Raw genomic sequence first — 16,037 nt, 5'->3', positions numbered from 1 at the left:
TATACTCAATTGTAAATTTGTGTACTTGTCAGAATTCTTCTAAATGAATGGTGACAACTATTTTTCAAAATCTATTGTTATTATGGATTTTCCTTTTCTAGTGTTATATAATCTCTGACCTTTGATGAAAACTGTGTGTTGCTATCCTCACAAATATCTGCCACGCTATTCATTATCTATCTTTCTACTTCCACTTCAAACATAGCAATGAATAGACTTATATCCTATCACTTTGCTCACAGTCATAAAGCATCATTGAGCAATATATGGGGTTTTAGTCAGCAATAATAAAATATTTAGCAAGGCAAAAGTTTGCATCTTTAGCTTTTCTAGCTCTAACAGTCTGAGGAGGCACTGTTTAAGTCACTTGGCTGCGTTTTAGACAGAAAGTCAGTCAAAGAAATATGATGATAAAGAAAGCAGGAGTGAGTCAAAGCATGAGAGTGGCCTGATCTGCCATTGCTGACTTTGACGATGGGAAAAGGTGGCTGCGATGGTTTGAATGTGTTCCCCCAAAAGATGCGTATTCAAAACTTAATACCCAATGCAAGTGTTGAAAGGGGAGGTGTTTAAGAGAAGTGTAGGTTGAGGATTCTCACCTTTATAGAAACATTGATGTTTCATTGCAGCAGCATGGCAATGGGTTTCTTATAGAAGCAGGAGTGTGGTCCTTCTTTCTCTCCCTTTGTTGCCCTTTACTTGCCCTCCTGCCATCAGACAACGCAACAAAAAGGCCCTCACCAGATGCTGGTCCCTTGATCTTGGACTTTCCAGGCTCCAGAACTGTGAGCCAATTAATTTCTGTTAAAATGAATCTCTGTTAAATTACCCAGTCTGTAGTATTCTATAAAAGCAACACAAAATGGACTGAGACTGAAAATCAGGACTGGAGAGTGAGTGTTGCTGTAACAAATCCCTGAAAATGTGGAAGCAGCTTTGGATCTGGGTGATGGGTTGAGACTGAAAGAATTTGGAAGGACATGCTACAAAAAGCCCAGATTGTCATAGAAGCACTAACGGCAATTCTGGTGGCAGCTCAGAAGAGAAGAACTGTAGGGAACGTCTGGACCCCCTAAGACATGATTTAAGTGGTCATGACCAAAATATTGGTAAAAATATAGACAGTAAAGGCCATTTTGATGAGGGCTCAGATGAAAATGAGGGAGAAGGTATTAGAAACTGGAGAAAATGCCATTCTTGTTATATGTTGGCAAAGAGCTTAGCTGAATTGTATCAGTGTACTGGGGCTTTATGAAAGACAGCATTTTAGAACCAACTAAGATATTTGGCAGAAGAAATAGCTAAGCAGAAAAGTGTTCAGGATGCTGTGTGGTTTTTAATTGCATATAGTAGTGTGTGAAAAAAATAATTTAAAGACAGAATTTATAACTAAAAGGAAAACAGAATTCAGGCTTGTGAAACATTTTCAGTCTGGTTATATGGTAGAGATTGAAGAAGGATTTTCAAGAGGAAAAATCAAGCGTGTGGCCAAGTGTCCATTTGATAAGGAGATTGGGATGAATCAAATGAAGCCAGAGGGTATTCATCAGGATAATAAAAGAATGATCCCAAAGGCACTTGGAAGAGTACTCGTACTGCCCCTCCAATTACAGGCACAGAGTACCTAGGCCTGGGGGAAGAAAATGTGTCAAAAGAGAGGCAGAGGTTCACCCAGGGAATTTCAGCATTTGCTGTCTTGCATTGCATCAAGTGTCTGCTTCATGCATTTCTATGCAGTGCTCCTCAGCTGCCTCAGCAGGGGCCCAAGCAGGACCAGGTGCAGCTCAACCTTCTGCTCTGGATGGTACAAGGTGGAAACCTTGTTGGAGTCTTTGTGGAGCTACTTTTGCAGGTGCATAAAATGCAAAAGTTCTGAGTGCCTGACTTCCTCCACCTGGATTTCAAAGAATGTTGGGGACTATCTGAAACAGGCAGGAACTTGTCTCAGGGGCAGAACCACCAAAGAGTGCCCACTCTAGGACAATGCTGAACAGAACCATGAGGCTGGAGCCATGTTATAAAGTTCCCACTAGGGAAATGCCTAGTGGAGCCATGGAAGCAAGACCACCATAGAATCCCTAGCACTGTAAAGCTACCAGCATGAAACATCAGCCTGAGGGAGCTACAGGCAGGAGACTAATTCATGAAAACTACTGCATGGTCTAAGCCCAGCAATACCATGGGTACAGGGCCACCTACAGCCTTAGGTTCCCTAGCTCTGCCTCAGTGTGTTCAGGAGGCAGCATACAGAACGGAAGTCTATTCTGGAGTCTTAAGATTGAATGTTATATGTTGCGTTGGGTTCTGGACATAATTGAAACCTGTTACTTCTTTCTTTGCACATGTTCCTCCCTTTGGAATAAATATGTCTATCCTGAGCATGTCCCACCACTGTATTTCGGAAGCAGATAACTTGCTTTCATTTCACAGGCTCACAGCTGGAGGGGCTGGGTTCCCGCATAATGAACCATGCCTTGGGTCTTATCTGTAGCTGATTTAGATGAGAATCTGGAGTTTGGACTTTTGAATAAATATATTCAGCATGTGAGACAAATATGAATTTGGAGGTCCAGGAGCAGAATGCTGTGGTTTGAACGTGTCTCCCAAACAGCATGTGTTAGACATTTAATTCTAGTCAAGTGTTGGAAGGTGGACCTTTTTGAAGTGATAAAGCCTTGAGGGCTATGCCCTCATGAATAGATTAATACTCTTATCATGAAACTGTGTTTATTATCTTGGAAGTGAGTACCCTATAAAAGAATGAGATTTACTTTCTCTTCTCTTTCTTATGCCCTCTTTGTGCCTTTTTGACATGAGGTAATACAACATGAAAGTTCTCACCAGATGTCAGCCCCTTGATCTTGAAATTCCTAGCCTCCAGAACTGTCAATTATAAATTACCCGGTCTGTGAGTCTGTTATAGCAGCACAAAGTGAACAAAGTAGCCAAGAGGCTTATAATGAGAATGATCTCTAGAAGCTGAGATGAATAACCAACAGGGAGACTGACACCTGAGCACAGCCCTGCAGAAATCTTGACTTCAGCTTTGTGAGACTCTAAGCAGAGACCCATGGAGCCATTGTTATTCTCGACTTCCTGCCCATGGAGATTATACATTAAAAATAGGTTTTGTTTTAATTCATTAAATTTGTGGTAATTTGTTATAGTGGCACTACAAAGTATGACATACCAACTTTTACCCTTTAAAGTTAGTGATGAGCTTGGACTTAATTGTGCAGATGTCTAGCTTTAGCTATCTCTAATGTGTATTAAGTTCTTACATTTGAAAATGCAACATTAGCTGGTCACGGTGGCTCATGCCAGTAATCCCAGCACTTTAGATCATGAGATCAGGAGTTCAAAACCAGCCTGGCCAAGATGGTGAAACCCTGTCTCTACTAAAAATACCAAAAACAAAAACAATTAACCGGGCATGGTGATGGGCACCTATAATCCCACCTAGTCAGGAGAGTGAGGCAGAGATTTGCTTGACCCCTGCATGCAGAGGTTGCAGTGAGCTGAGATCACCCCACTGCACTCCAGCCTAGGTGACAACGAGACTGTGTCTAAAAAAAAAAAAAAAAAAAAAGGCATCATTGATTTTAGTTGAAGAAGTCTGAATTTATATGTAGTAAGAGTTTAATATACTTTATTATATAATTAGGTTAAATTAAGTTTATGGATAAGCTTTATTAATATACTATTGCTGCCATACCAAGTTACCATAAATTTATTGACTTAAAACAATGCAAAGTTATCATTGTACATTTATATGGGTCAGAGATCTGACATAGTCTCAGTGTTTGAAATTCAGGTGTTAGCAGACTCATGTTCTTTTCCAGGGGTTCTAGAGGATAACCCACCTCCTTGCCTTTTTCAGCTTCTAAAGGTTACCAAATTTGCTTTGTTCATCACTTCTACCATCTTCAAAACCAGAAACATAATATCCCTATGATCATTCTTTTATAGTCACGTTTCCCTCTGATCAGAGTTGGGACTCATGTAATTACATAGAGATCACCCAGATAATTCGGAATAATCTCCCCATCTCAAAGTCTGCATCTTTAATCAGATCTACAAGTCTCCTATGCTAAGACAGGTTTAAAGATTAGAACATGGAAATCTTGGAGGGGGATTATTATACTGCTTTATACAATAAAAATATAAAATTATTACCCATTAAAGACAACTTAATAATTTCCCTATTTTTCCCCCAAAGAAAATGAGTCCTTTGCAATATAAGCCTAAAAGTCTGTTCTGATTCGTATTTTTGTATCACCATAGCCTTGTTGCAAACCCCACACTGACTGCATCATTTCAGTCCGTGCCAATATACTGTTTTCATGTATTTAGTCTTCTTATTTCACCATCAGTTTATTAGTTAAACAAAGGTCCTTTTATATGTTGACAAAAATAGTCAAACTCTGTAGAATATTTGAAGAGGTTTATTCTAAGCCAAATATGAGTGACCACGGCCCATGACACAGACCTCAGGAGATCCTGAAAACATGTGCCCAAGTTGGTCTGGGTGCAGCCTGGTTTGATACATTTTAAGGAGACATGAGACTTCAATCGTATACATTTAAGAAATACAATAGCTTGATCCAGAAAGGCAGTACTTCTCAAAGCAGGGGGCTTCCAGCTTATAGGTAGACTTAAAATGTTCTGGTTGAAAATTAGTTGAGTTTCTCTAAAGGCCTGGGATCAATAGCAAGGAATGTCTGGGTTAAGATAAGAGGTTGTGGAGAAAAATGTTCTTATTTGCAGTGGAAGCTATCAGATAGCAGGCTTCAGAAAGAACAGGCTGTCAAATGTTTCTTATTAGACTTAAAGTCTATGTTAATGTTAAGGCCGGAGACACGTAATGAGGCATGTCCAACACTCACTTCCCATCATGACCTGAAACAGTCTCTCCAGTTAAATTGTAATAGTGACCTGGCTGAGGAGGAAGTCTATTCATATGGTTGAGGGGGCTGTGGAATTTTATTTTTGATTCACATATATATAGTCTTTATTGATAATGTTCATTCAGAGACTTCGTAGGCTTGACAACCACTGAAAAAGGTTGCTGAAATAATATGCCTTGTGTGTAATACCTTTACCAATAATTTCAGGAATTGTTTTCTATGTATAAAGGCCCACAGAGCTGTTTATTTCAGAAACCAAAATTTCTACTGTTTATGGCTGTGTGTGTTCTGCTCAGTTTTCTCTGTTGCACTTAGGAATCTAAGTAAAAACAGATTCCCCATTAGGACATAAATTTTTATTCCCTAAGGTTAAACAGCATTTTAGGCGGCAAAAAACTGAAACTGATCGATATTTTTTCCTGTTTGGGCTGTCTTCACTATTGTGTGGGTATGTGTGAGTGCACACACACACACAAACACACACAAATAGAAATATCTTTCCATTGACTTTTGCATATCTCTTTTTACTTTACACATTCAGGAGACGTGCTGAGTTCCTATACTCTCCTGTATTGCTCCATTGTTCCTGGCCTCCATTCTTTTCTGTGCATTGATTGGCATTGTTGAGGGTACACAGTAAAGAATTCAGGAAAAAGACTTTTGTTTTTCTTTATCTTTACAGAAAACAGAAAACAACTCCAGTATGTGTGTGTATGAAATAAAGATTCCACTGTGATAATTTTGAGCTCAATAATGTTTAATATTTTTTGTTTCTAGAATATTTTCTGAAAATTACTGCTGATCATAATTAACAATGAGGTCTAGTATATTTTTTCTTCATTGATGTACTATGTTTAAATAATTTTTAGAAGCAAAAAAATGTTTAAGTGAAAAATATACAATGTTTTGATGGAGTTTCTAACATCATGCTCCATTTATAAATTATACTAAGTACTTTAAAAAAATTAACTAATAAGAAAAGCAGAAACTACCTCACTCCTCGTGGCTGAAAATCACCAATTTATATTTGAAAATAATTGTAGATCAGAGTGGTGTTCTCTTTTCTTCTTTAGAGAATGATTGGGTATGGTTAATTTGATGTATCTACTACTTCCCATGGAATAGGCATTGCCTTGCATGTATTCCAACTCTATATTATAATGATAACACAAAATGCTTTCCATATTTAAAATGCATTGGGGTGCTTAAAATTGGATAAAGGCTATTTAACTCCAAAGGAAATTTTACTATTAATTGTATTTATGAAAGAAGTAAAAAACAAAAAAAAAAAAGTGTTAAATGATGAGTCATCAATGCAAGCTCTGTGCTCCCAAAGCCTGTTATTAGAGTGGACTGTACAATTATTTAAAAAGAAAGTTGGAGTCATTGTGACTACACAAAGCATTGTATATCATAGTATTAGCATATTATTACAACAATCAAATCCTTTATATGATAAAACATCATTAATAATGCAGACATTCCTCATTGAACATAGCTAGTGCGTATGTTCAGTATAGTAATACACCTTATAATTTTTTAATGCTACTAATTATAAGATGCATTAATTATAATTAAGTTTATAAATATTATTAGAGCATCTATTTAATGTATTTTTCCCTATATTTTAATCATTAATGTAGTGTTTGTGGTTATCTCACAGAAAATGTCCTGAGTAAGACTATGACAATGAACAGAACAGTGTCTGCTTTCTTGGAACTTAAGGGTTAATTTTCATTGCTTCCAAGCACAACATCTGATTACACGGTATTTGTAATGATTCAAAGAAGGATATCATTGAGATAGTAGAGAAGAAAATGCAGTCAAGGTTGAATATTTCTGACCAAGATGAGGGAACTGGACAAGATTTATCTTCCTGACTGAAACAACCACACATATGGACAAATATATTAGACAACATTTTTTAAGGGAGATTCCAATTTATACTACAATGAGACACAAAGGCACACAAATTAGAATGGTTAAAATTAAAATAGCTGACCCTACCAAGTATTGAGGATGTAGAGAAACTGTAACTTTATTACACTGCTAATGGAATGCAAAATAGCAAAACCATTTTGGAAAACATTTTGGCATGTTCTTTAAAAGCTATATATGTATCTACCATATGATCCGGCTCTTCAGCATTTACCCAACATAGATAAAAACACATACTCTGCAAAGACATGTACATAGATATTTATAGCAATATCATTTGTAATAACCCAAAGTAGAAGCAATGATGTGCCTATAAACAGAAAATAATGAACTATTATAATACATCACTATATTACTCTATATGGATCTCAAGTAATTACTATGAGTGAAGGAAGATAGACAAAGTGTACATGCCATTTTATTTTAATTATGTAAATGTCTAGAAAATGTGAACAATCTATTGTGATAGAAAACTGATCAAATTTCTTGGGATTAAGGGTTGAGTGGAATGGAAATAGGAAAATGGGATTACTTAGTGGCACAAAGAAACTTTTGCAGGTGATGTATATCATAGATTTATTATCATAGTGCTGATATCTGTCAAATATCTTCGTTAACACTTTACACATATGCAGTTTGCTGTATGTCAGTGGCACCCCAATCAAGCCAATAAAAGATATAATACTGAAAGATAGCTAGATGTCTCACCTAGTAAGCAAGATGCTTCCATATAATTTTGAATGAAATGCTGGCTGTAAAAGTATTTGTTGTCTGTAGTAAAAGCACAATTTTTTTGCTGTAGGAAAATAAGCTTTGTGCATATGATGTTTTGATTTTCCATTGACTGTTTTATGGTATTACACAAATTTTTTAAATTGTCAGTGAGCTATGAGTAAGAAGCACTTAAAACAGGCCCTCATTTCAATGGCTGTAATTCTCTAGTGAATGGTAATGGCAGCAAAGTATATTAAAGTGCTTTATTTTAATGTCAGTTATATTTTAGTGGTGAGTAAGGGACACCTTTAGAGAGTCTATAGGGCCCTTTAGAATTATTTTAGTTTAGAGTTTCCATCTAATGAATTTAATTTATTATGCCGAGGAGACATTGGGAATTGACCATTTCCATACAACTGGACGTAACTTGAAAATTCATGGGGTTTTTTGAGTTCACAGAGAGAATTAACTAACTATATCATTTTAGAAAGTATTTCTGACATTCTAATAAAAATATTTGAATAGATTCTTTTAATTCCCAATATCAAAAAACACACAAGTGCATAGTTTATTTCATATAATGAAATATAAGTACCTATGTATAATGTAAAATAACTTACAGCTCAATAACATTACTTAAAGATCAAAGAGATTTCTCTAAAGTATTGCATTTCCAAGGTCTGATTTTTACAAAGTTGTGTTGACAATTATTATCACAAAAAATGTCATCTTCTCAGTTATAAAGTAGCAGAAACTTTGGGGTAGAACACAGACTGCATATATTTAGATGTTCACCGCTCTGAGGAGGAGAGCAAAAAAAAGTAATCACAAAGTAGAATATTTGAGTCCCCTTAAAATTTCTAGCATAGAGACATAATTACATTTTTGCTTTAATTTATAACATAAAAGTATTTTAGTAGATTATATATATGTAAAGTTTACTCTAATTCTTAATAAATTTTATTACACTCAAAACTATTTTTGAAGGAAGAAAGAAATATTGTTTTACAACTATTTCCTAAAGTGGATCTAAGCTCTAGTTTTAAAAAATTGTTTCTCTAATTGAGTATTTTATTTACATTAAATAAATATCCACTATTCTGAGGGCTTTTTGTTGCCTAATGTACGTCTTCTTCTAAGTCTAACATTTTCCTATATGTTATTATGATGTTGTTAATATTATGTGGGGACTCTCCATGATGCTCTGTTACCCCACCCATTGAGTTATGAGTGAGCTGTTCATTGTGTTCATAAAAATTATTTTCTCTTTTTTGTCAATTATTTGGTAATTGTAACCTTCCAGTTCCTTTACTCCACACTCATGAAAACACTAAATAACTGTTAACAATTACAATTGCATAACATTACTACTTAGGAAGTTTTTTTATTTAAACTTTCATTTTAGAGACAGGGAATATATGTGCAGGTTTGTTACATGAGTATATTGTACCCAGATAGTGAGCATAGTGGCTGACAGGTATTTTCAACCCAATCCCCCTCTATCCTTCCCCACCTAGTAGTGCATAGTATCGATTGTTTCCATCTTTGTGTTCTTGTGTGCTTAATGTTTAGCACCTACAGTGAGAACATGTAATATTTGGTTTTTCGTTTCTGTGTGAATTCATTTAGGATTACAGCCTCCAGCTCTATCCATGTTGCTGCAAAAGATATGATTTCATCTTTTTTAATGGCTGCATAGTATTCCACAGTGTATCCTACCACATTTTCTTTATCCAATCTATTGATGGGTACCTAGGTTGATTCCATGTCTTTGCTATTGTGAATAGTGCAGCACTGTGAAAAGCAGTTTGGAGATTTCTCAAAGAACATACAACAGTTACCATTCAACCCAGCAATTCCATTACAGGGTATATACCTAAAAGAATATAGATCATGATGCCAAAAAGATACATGCAGTCCTATGTTCATGACTACATATTTTATAAGCAGCAAATTGTCTTCACTGAAAAGCAAGAGAATTTCTGATTTTTCCTTCCCAATGTTTTCCCTTAACTGATGTTTACTGTAATTGACAGAAAAGAGGCTAATCAATATTAAAGCAATATAAAAGTTTAGCAATAGCACTTTCTATTTCCTAAGAATTCTTAATGTATTTACAAGTTGTGTTGTCTATTCTTTAGCCTACACTGGACCCTCAAGTTCTAGAGTTGGAATAGGTAATAGATTTTTTTTTCAAGTAATTACAATAGATGAGTAGAGATTACCAGTACAGCATCTTAAGACAGATACTGTGGCCACAGTGACTTTTATGTCTGTGGAGGGGAGGTGATTATGTGATACTAAATTCTCTATGTAAGAGCTACTGACAAGCCTACACTTGGTTTATACTCTGTATGCAAGGGATGAACATGCGCTGGTTAATGATCTTTCAATTTCTTTATTTTTATAACCTAAGAATTGTATATCACAATTCTATCATCTAGAAATGTATCCCAGTCTCTGAAATATTATGAGTTTAGTATTCAGTGTGAAACAATAGAAGGTACTGTGTGAGTACAGATGACTAGAAAGTCGAAGACCTCATGGGGATTCAGTCACTAAAAAAGAATAACTAATTCTCAAGGGTAGCTGCAACTCTTTCCAAGATAGTAGAGAACATTTATCAACCCATATTCACATTTTTGAAAATGAAGTAAAATTTTCGGGACGCAGAGGAGGCAATGATGTCTACTTGGAAGTTGCAATTTAGTAAATTTGAATGAAGCAAATGTTTTAAATTTTTTAAACTTTACTATTGGGTGTAAATTAAATATTTTACTTGGTTAATATAAAAATGTTCTCTAGTACCCATATAGTAGCATTTTAAAGCATAAAATCCTCTCCTGTTATAAATAATATAATTTGTATTTGAAATTCTATTACACTGAGTCAGGTTAGAATTTGAAGTATAGAGGGACGGGCGTAGTGGCTCACGCCTGTAATCCCAGCACTTTGGGAGTCCAAGGCGGGTGGATCACGAGGTCGAGAGATAGGTCAACATGGTGAAACCCTGTCTCTGCTAGAAATACAAAAAATTAGCTGGGCATGGTGGCGCGTGCCTGTAATCCCAGCTACTCAGAGGCTGAGGCAGGAGAATTGCCTGAACCCAGGAGGAGGAGGTTGCGGTGAGCCAAGATCTCACCATTGCACTCCAGCCTGGGTAACAAGAGTGAAACTCTGTCTCAAAAAAAAAAAGAATTTGAAGTATAGAATTCCACACAGTCTTACTGATAGTAATTGACCCATCCAAGTGTTCAAAATAATTTTAATCGGGTTCAATTTTAATAAAATTAGTCCTGATTGAAATTTTAATCTTAGGAGAACTTTGAAAAGTAAACTATTTTCTCTGGCAACTTTCATATTATATAACCATATGTATTTCATTTTATGGCTTTCTTTTATTTATCAAATTATCTTCTGATATTAAAAATTATTTTGCCATTTTCTTTTCATTTTAAAATGTTTCCCCTGAAAATAATTTATTAATATGAAAATATTGCCAAAAAGTATTTTTTATGTTTAAACTCAGCACAAAATTGATAGTGCTGTAAAAGCATGTCCATTTCACGTTATACTATGAAGGATTCTTCTGATAGATTCGATATAATTTTAGATCATTTTATGATGTTTACTTTCCATCATTCTAAATGTTTAAAGTCTGGTGTAAACCGCAATCTGGCAACAGATTTATGGGGACACTTTTAGATACATTTTCCATTTCTCTGAATAACAATTCACTTGGCTTTGCAATAGATCAAGTTTTGACATTAAAATGTGGAAGTGATCTTGCATGTCATGGCAATGCATTGCACTTATCAAAGTCTCTACAATGGAAGAAACACTTCACTTTTTTTTAAGTGGTGAACTCCCCTGATTCCTTTTTTAAAGTATGTAATTACGAATGAAGTATACACATAATGCTTAACAAATTTGAAAATTTAATAAGTCAATAGCAATATGATTTCACATCACAGAAAAACAGGACTGGTTAGATCTTAAATTTGTAGTCCAAATTTTCTTCTAATAACTAAACTCTGTACCATCCCCACTAAACCTCCATCTGAGATATGCCTGGTTATTCCAGCTCTGGTGATTTCCATGAGTCTTCATGCTGTCATTTCATCTCAGGACATGCTTGCTTCAACCACTAAGTCTAGTTCTAATTTATAGGGACATAAAAAAATCAAATCAAAATACAGTTTCTCTTCCACAGAAATGTTCTTCAAATACTTGGAAAGCAACTCTTTGTCCATTCTAGTAAAATACTCCAGTATCTTTTGTTTTTATTGTAAATTTGCTGTATTTGAAATTCTCACCCATTTACTTTAGCTGTCTTTGAACCTACTACATCCATCACTGAGAGTAGTTCTCTCTGTGGAGTCTAACCCACGGCAATTAGAGGTAGATGATCACCTCTCATAATGTGAATGTCATGCTTCCTCTGTTATCACAGAGTAAGATCACATTTAGCCTATGTCATGTGCTGAACGGCAATTAGAATTGCACATTGTAATTTGTCAGTTCAACATAGTTCAATTGGACCAACTAGGCTGTCTAATAAAATCCTTATGTGTCTTTCACGTATGATGACAGATGCCCATATTCTTGCATCATGAAACTGTGTGATTGACATTAAAAATTCAAGTAAAGCAGCAAATAGTTTTGTTATTTATGGAGATTAGTCAGTAACAAAACTGGAGAAGATATGCACTTAAAATTAATTTGTGAATTAATCCTTGGATTCAGAAAATATAGTTTAATGTTAAGAATATAGACTCGAGGCAACCTGAAGAATCTCTTGATTCAGCTTTATCATCTATAAAGGGAATATGTTATTATATAATTTGAAAAATGGTTCAAGTATTAAAAGATATAATTTTATGAATGTTTTTCACATAATGACTGGCACAGTAAGCACTGAAATAGATGTCACTCCTGATAAAGATAATGGCAATGATGAAGTTTGGTGGATCTAAGGATCTCATGCTCATCATCTAAAGTTATTTTTCCTACATTAAAAGCTGAATTACAGCACTACAATGTAAATTGTCATAAGAGAGGGAAGAATATGCCTTTTGAAGAAGTTTCAAGAGCTTACATCTGGTGAAAAATAGACACAATAAGCAGATTAGAAATTAACATGAAAGCTCTATACAATGCATATTTTTAATAAGCATGAAACATTATTGCTGTTTTATTTGAGTTCATCTGGAGAAATCAGAGTGGGCTCAACAGAAAATACAGGGTTTGAAGTCAAGCCAGAAGATGAATTTTCTTTCAGGCAAATCAGAAAATCAAAGGACCTGGGATCTTTATTGTCCTGGGAAGACAACTATAATTGTACAAGACTATGAGAAAGTGTGGTATTGCCAGAGTGAGGAAGAGTGAAGCATAAACTGTGAGGGAAGGAGGGGAGGAGAGCAGACTCAATAGAGATTCCATGAAGGGCTTCAAGCCGTTTACATGTTTTAAATGTCTATCCTACATCCAAAAGGAAATTATTGGAATGAACAGGGCAATTTCAAAACCATGTTAATGGCATGATTATATTCTTAGGTTTGAGAGGCTAGTAGGACAGGAATAGAACAGGGGTGATTGATTGGGCAAGCATGTACCTGAGGGGAGGGAAAACAATAAGAAATAAGAGGAACAATTCAATTGGAAAAAAAATAAGAGTATCATGCAGAAAAGTAGAAAATAGCATGTAAAGAACAGATAGTTAGGGGGTTATTAAGAAACAAAATATTTTCTGAATGTTAACATGGAATCTTAGAACCAGGGATTTAGTGCAAAAATGGAGGTTTCTTGGTTTTTGAAAAACAATACATTTTGGTTCAATTTTCTGGAATAGGCAATGTAAAAGGTTGTCTTAGTCTATTTTGTGCTATTATAGCAGAATACCGCAGATGGGGTGATATATAAAAAAATAAAGTACATCTTTCTTTCTCACAATTCTGGAGGCTGGGAAGTTCAAGATCAGGGTATTAGCATCTTATAAGGGCCTTCTTGCTATGTCTTCATATGGTGGAAGGCAGATAGAGAGCTCACTCTAATGAACCTTTTTAATGGCAAGGCTGATTCATTCATGAAAGCAGACCCCTCAAGACCTTAAATGCCTCCCATTAGGCCCTGCCTCCCAATACTACTGCACTGGTGATTAATCCAACACATGAATGGAGGCATGCTGGAGGCATGGAAGGAGGCATGCTCAGGTGTTGGTATAGATAAATGGAGGGGGAAAAGTAACTAAATTTTTTCCTTATATATTTGATTTTTCTGTAAAAATAGAAGCAAAATAACTTTATAAACTTGGGGGAAAAAAAACGTGAATTTTGGGAAGCATATTCAGACCAAAGCAGAAGGTACATAAAAATCAAAAGAAGTTGGCAATTGTTAGATTCAGATTAATAGATTTTAAATTGTTTAAAATTTAAACAGATTAGAAAGATTGATATATTTTAAATTAATAAGAGATGAGAGAGAGTTTTAGAAAACTTCCAATAAATGGGAGTCTCAGACACAAGTATTAATAAAATTGCCCAGACAGGATATGCAGAATGAGGAAAGACCTAAGTCTGAGCCTTGTGAGATGTCAGTAATCCTGGGATGCTTTGTTGCATGTGTTTGCATGTAGAGGGGAAGATGCCGATAGGTAGATTGAAAGACATGAAATTGAGCCAAATTTCCAGAGAGAGGGCAAGGGCAAAACTCCAAGTCAGGTAAGTAGATTGCATTTGGAAAACAGGATTTTTTTTCTTTTTTTTAACATTTGCAGAAGGGAGACATGCTAAGGTGTTGGTACAGTTAAATGTATCAATGAAGGAAAAGGAATTCAACTAATTTTTTGCCTTATAGTTTTGATTTTCCTATAAATAGAAAAGTAGAATAATCTAGTAAATGTGAAAAAATAATTGAAATTATAAGCTTTAGGAACACAGAAGTTGTGAAATAATTGGTGAGGCTAAAGGGATAGGAAATAGTTGTGAATTAGTTGGTGAGGCTAAAGGGATAGGAAATAGTTGTGAATTAGTTGGTGAGGCTAAAGGGATAGGAAACTTTCCAGAAACATGTAACAGGATGATCCAGAAATGTTGAAGATTTAAGGAAGGTCAAAATTCTCATATATCATATATCCAAGATGACAGAGCTGTCTCAAATAACATTTAGGTATTTGGTTGTGAGGTTAAAGAAAACACCATGTCGCTGGGTGGCGGGGGGTGGGGTGGAGTGTGCATTTAAGAAAATGTTTCTTGAACCACAAAAATGAAACCAAATTGGTAAGCCCTTGAGGCACCTGGGGACCTAGTCTTAAAGTTTAAAAGAATTTTTTTTTTGAGACAGGGGGACCAGAACTACATACTACATTGGCAAGACAGTTGTATTTGGGCATGTAAATCATGGTCTTCTCTTCACCAGAGTCTGCGTCTACATTTATGTCTTCTCAAACACTAACCATCACCATTTTGCCTTTTTCTTCCTTCTTTTTCTTTGTTTTTTTCTTTTTCTTTTTTTCTTTTTTTCTTTTTTTTTTTTTTTTTTTTTTTTTTTTTTTTTTTTGAGACTAGGTCTTGTCCTATCACCTGCACTGTAGTGCAGTGGTGTAATCGTAGCTCACTGTAACCTGAAACTTCTGGCCTCAAACATTCCTCCAGCCTCAGCCTCCCAAAAGGCTGGAACTACAGGACTGACCAGCTCTTTGTCTTTCCTCTAGTTTCCTGCTGTAAAATGAAGTCACACCTCTCCCTTCCTATATCTAACCAAAAGATCCCAGCCTTAAAAGCACAGCTATTTCCTCTGCATGAAATTTTCCTCATATATTTCAACATTGATCTGATTCTTTATTTGAAATGTGATTGCATATTAAATCAATACTCATATTTTAGTTGTTAGCTGTTCTCATTTTTTAATAATTGCTACTTTTGAGGCATAATTCAAGGTCCAAATTTTGTCCTGTTTTTTATCCCTCAGGGTTCTTTGACAGCAATTGTCATATATGTGCAAAATAATCATGTATTGATTTTATATGCTCAACTAAACATAAACAATGTTTTCCTGGTGAGTGTTGTAGGCAAGGGATCCATGAACTTTTTCTTATATGACAAAATAGTAAATGTTTTCAACTTTTCAGGCCAAATTTCTCCATTGCAACTGCTGGAATCAATGTTGTAGTGCAGAAGGAACCATAGAACCACAGAAAATAGAGCAATAGAGATGCATGGCCAGGTGCGGTGACTCATGCCTGTCATCCCAGCATATTGGGAGGCTGAGGTGGAGCTCGAGACCAGCCTGGCTAACACGGTGAAACCCCATGTCTACTAAAAATACAAATAATTAGCCTGGCATGGTGGTTAGTGCCTGTAATCCCAGCTACTCTGGAGGCTGAGGCAGGAGAATTGCTTGAACCTGGGAAGCACAGGATGCAGTGAGCTGAGTTTGTGCCATTGTACTCCAGCTTGGGCAACAAGAGCAAAACTCTCT

The 16,037-nt window shown here is 35.6% G+C and overlaps 1 pseudogene; it reads left to right on the top strand.

The window, feature by feature from the left end:
• Positions 1 to 1,439: 1,439 nt before the first annotated feature.
• The window catches only part of LOC100403040 (heat shock protein HSP 90-alpha-like), a 62,489-nt pseudogene continuing 47,891 nt past the window's right edge, over positions 1,440 to 16,037 (top strand).

The sequence above is a fragment of the Callithrix jacchus genome, chromosome 21 (genome assembly GCF_049354715.1).
Source record: "Callithrix jacchus isolate 240 chromosome 21, calJac240_pri, whole genome shotgun sequence".
NCBI lineage: Eukaryota > Metazoa > Chordata > Mammalia > Primates > Cebidae > Callithrix > Callithrix jacchus.
Note: the sequence above shows the minus strand (reverse complement) of the source record. Positions and strands in the feature narration are given on the sequence as shown.